Genomic DNA, 4,212 nt, shown 5'->3' on the forward strand with positions numbered 1-4,212 from the left:
CGCAGGTTCACCTACGGTAACCTTGTTACGACTTCTCCTTCCTCTAAATGATAAGGTTTAGTGAACTTCTCGCGACGTCGCTGACAGGAACCGCCGTCGTCGCCACGATCCGAACACTTCACCGGATCATTCAATCGGTAGGAGCGACGGGCGGTGTGTACAAAGGGCAGGGACGTAGTCAACGCGAGCTGATGACTCGCGCTTACTAGGAATTCCTCGTTGAAGATCAATAATTGCAATGGTCTATCCCCATCACGATGCAATTTGGCAGGATTTCCCAAACCTTTCGGGCCAGGGAGAGAAACTCGTTGGTTGCATCAGTGTAGCGCGCGTGCGGTCCAAAACATCTAAGGGCATCACAGACCTGTTATTGCCTCAAACTTCCATGGCCTAGGAGGCCATAGTCCCTCTAAGAAGCTGGCCGCGAAGGGGAACCTCCGCGTAGCTAGTTAGCAGGCTGAGGTCTCGTTCATTAACAGAATTAACCAGACAAATCGCTCCACCAACTAAGAACGGCCATGCACCACCACCCATAGAATCAAGAAAGAGCTCTCAATCTGTCAATCCTTACTATGTCTGGACCTGGTAAGTTTCCTCGTGTTGAGTCAAATTAAGCCACAGGCTCCACTCCTAGTGGTGCCCTTCCGTCAATTCCTTTAAGTTTTAGCCTTGCGACCATACTCCCCCCGGAACCCAAACACTCTGATTTCTCAGAAGGTGCTGGCGGAGTCCTTAGAGCAACATCCGCCGATCCCTGGTCGGCATCGTTTATGGTTGAGACTAGGACGGTATCTGATCATCTTCGAGCCCCCAACTTTCGTTCTTGATTAATGAAAACATCCTTAGCAAATGCTTTCGCAGTGGTTCATCTTCCATAAATCCAAGAATTTCACCTCTGACAATGAAATACGAATGCCCCCGACAGTCCCTATTAATCATTACTCCGGTCCCGAAGGCCAACGGAATAGGACCAGACTCCTATCGCGTTATTCCATGCTAATGTATTCAGAGCGTAGGCTTGCTTTGAGCACTCTAATTTTTTCAAAGTAACGGTGCCAGAACCGTGACCCAGCCAATTAAGGCCAGGAACATGCCGCCGGCAGAAGGGATGTGAGGGCCAGTGCACACCCAGAAGGCAGACCGACCGTGACGACCCAAGGTCCAACTACGAGCTTTTTAACTGCAACAACTTAAATATATGCTATTGGAGCTGGAATTACAACGACTGCTGGCACCAGACTTGCCCTCCAATGGATCCTTGTTAAGGGATTTAGATTTTACTCATTCCAATTACCAGACTCGATGAGCCCAGTATTGTTATTTATTGTCACTACCTCCCCGTGTCAGGATTGGGTAATTTACGTGCCTGCTGCCTTCCTTGGATGTGGTAGCCGTTTCTCAAACTCACTGCCGCCACTACTTGGAAAGAAGCCTCGAGTCTGTACGAGATGCACCGCGCACGTAGCCACCTCAATTGTAAGGCCGCTCAGAGACATCCATTTCCCAAGCATATGCCTCCTACACGCCTGTTGAGGTGCACCCGCATAGACAAAATCCTTCTCGATCACAACAAACATTTTCCCATGACGAAGAGCTGGTTGCCGAAGTGCCAACAGAGACCACCGCGCTGAAGGGTGAAGGGTCGTGTGAGTCGAAAACATGGCTAGTTATGCGATTGGCGGGGGCATCACTGTGCACGCGACCACCTCAATTATAAGGCCGCTCGAGGGCATCGTGTATAACAACACCCCCTCCGCACATTTACAGGTGATGAGAGCCCGCCCGCATACATGGACATGTCTAACCTCTGGAAAATATCTCCTTTCCCAGCACAGCCTCACTAACTGTTCCCCGTGACACATGATCTGCCAACACAGGTACAAAAAAGTTCCTACGGCTGAACACTCACACTAGCATTGTCGGACAAGCTTCAATCTCATGCACATGCACATACTGAAGAACTGGCACTGCGAGGGAACCACCCGCGAGCACCCACATCTCGGCAAAAAGCATTCGTGCGATTTCTTCCCCTAGACAGACACGTTGGGCCTGCAATTGTTGGAGCATTGCAAAGACGAGCGCTCTGGTTCGCAAGAGCCTGAGAAGAACATCTCGTACGAAACCCATTCCCCCAAAATGCTCGAATCACAAATGCTCGCAGCAGGGTCGTAATGCAAAGATGTACACCACGCACGCGACCGAGTAAGGACACTCAAAGACATCCATTTCCCAGGCATATGCCCCCTACATGCTTTTTGGTGCATCCCGTACAAACGGCCATACTTCGACAAGCTCTCCCAGAATTTTGCATCTGAAGAGAGAGATGAAACGCCTTGGGCTTTTTGTCCACACAATGCAAACACCGAACGCTCTCTTTAGGGGGGAGCTGAAGAAGAGTATCTCCCGCAGAACCCACGAACCGCAGCCGTTCGGATCGCACAGGGTAGGACAGGGCATGGAGAGTTTCCGCATCCAAACAAAAATTATCGGTAATACTCTATGCTTCTACTGGCCTGGACCACAAAAGGCTGTCACGACAGTGCCATGCACTTCTGTAGGATGAGACAGTGAAGATGCGAGCACGCACCGAGAATGCACTAGCGAATAAATTATGCGGCAACCAAACCTTTCGCCGGCCCCCCTCTCAATCCCAAGGCTCTACCGATCGGCAAAAACTTAGGGTGGAGAGTGGACCCTTGATGAAATTAGGGATGTCGAGCAATGCACCCGTGCAACCATCTCTTTCCTTCTTGCCGTCCGGGCAGGATAAAAATGCAATGATAGAACGTGCCAATGAGACGGAGCCCTTGGCTAAAAGATACAACTCCATACACACTCAGCAACAAGCGCATCTTAGAATCGAACACCAAATGTGCAGTGTGTTGCAAGCCGTGCAGACACCTACATATAGGGTATATCCATCAAAATAAAGTGACAAGTACTTCCCACCAGCTCCGCCATTGCGATTACCGAATGGGATAATACTCACCGCCACAGATTAATGACCATCATTACCGTCTCGGAATAGATACAAGCACATCGAGCTTCATCCAATCAGCTGGATGAATTTCACCTTGAAGGGGCCCAATCCAAAAGTTCCAGAGGTCATCTCCTGGAACTCTCAAGAACAAGGCCCATCTTACATGCAAACTCTGCTACTGCGCAAACATACGTTGCAATTAAAGAGAAATTGCAAGGCCGTCACACTGGCCCGAGGCTAATGCTCTGACTAAGTCAATTTTCTCTTGCAATCACCATGCCGCCATTCATAGAGAGATCTCCCCATTCACTTGTGATGCGACGCACAATCCAAGGGCTAGACGCAAGCTCGCCCTTGAAAGGCCACTTTCCAAGGCATCCCTCGATGACACATTGGAATGACAACCGCTGTCGAACCATTTCCCAATGTTGTGCCGATCGAGTTGGCACAGAGCCGCTAGACGAGGGATCTAGTTTTAGATCGAGTTTTAAAATCACCAAGAAGACGCGGTGAGGGCTGGCAACCGCTGCCAAACCTTTTTCCGAAATTGCGCCAGTTGAGTGACTAGAAAACATGCTTTACGCGATAGGCACGCAAAAAATTTTGCTAGAGCGCCAAGAACCCACCTCATGGCTGTAGAGACAAGGGCTCGCTATTAGATCAACTTCAAAATCGCTGAACAGACGCGCTGTAGAATGGCAACCGCTGCCAAGTCTCTTCTGTAGTTGCGTTGGTCGAGTGATCGAAGAAGGTGATCTAAGAGAGGGTCCAAGCGTAGGCATTCGTTGGGGGATTCGGGCCGATGGCATAAATTTATGCAATACCCGAGCAACACCGGACGAAGGTGCTAGACGAGGGCTCCCATTTTAGATCGAGTTTTAAAGTCACCAAGTAGACGCGGTGAGGGCTGGCAACCGCTGCCAAACCTTTTTCCAAAATTGCGATAGCTGAGTGACAAGAAAACATGATCTAAAGGAGAGTCCAGGTATAGAACCCTCGAGGGTGGGCTTCATGCCCCTCTAATTGATTCAACGTCAGCGTCCACCATTTCAAAAACTGACATATCCATCCGCCCTGACAGCGGCGTTGAATCAATGAGGGGGGCACGGGAGAGGCTCGCGGCAACCACCTCTCCCATTGTAGCCGCGATAGGCACGCAAAAAATTTTTGCTAGAGCGCCAAGCACCCACCTCATGGCAAGAGACAAGGGCTCGCCATTAGATCAACTTCGA

The 4,212-nt window shown here is 50.1% G+C and overlaps 1 pseudogene; it reads right to left on the reverse strand.

Annotated features, from left to right (window-relative positions):
* The window catches only part of LOC149573409 (18S ribosomal RNA), a 1,549-nt pseudogene extending 12 nt beyond the window's left edge, over positions 1 to 1,537 (reverse strand).
* Positions 1,538 to 4,212: the final 2,675 nt, after the last annotated feature.

Source organism: Cupressus sempervirens, chromosome 2 (genome assembly GCF_028749045.1).
Source record: "Cupressus sempervirens isolate cs-2001-9-10 chromosome 2, ASM2874904v1, whole genome shotgun sequence".
In the NCBI taxonomy this organism is placed as follows: Eukaryota; Viridiplantae; Streptophyta; class Pinopsida; order Cupressales; family Cupressaceae; genus Cupressus; species Cupressus sempervirens.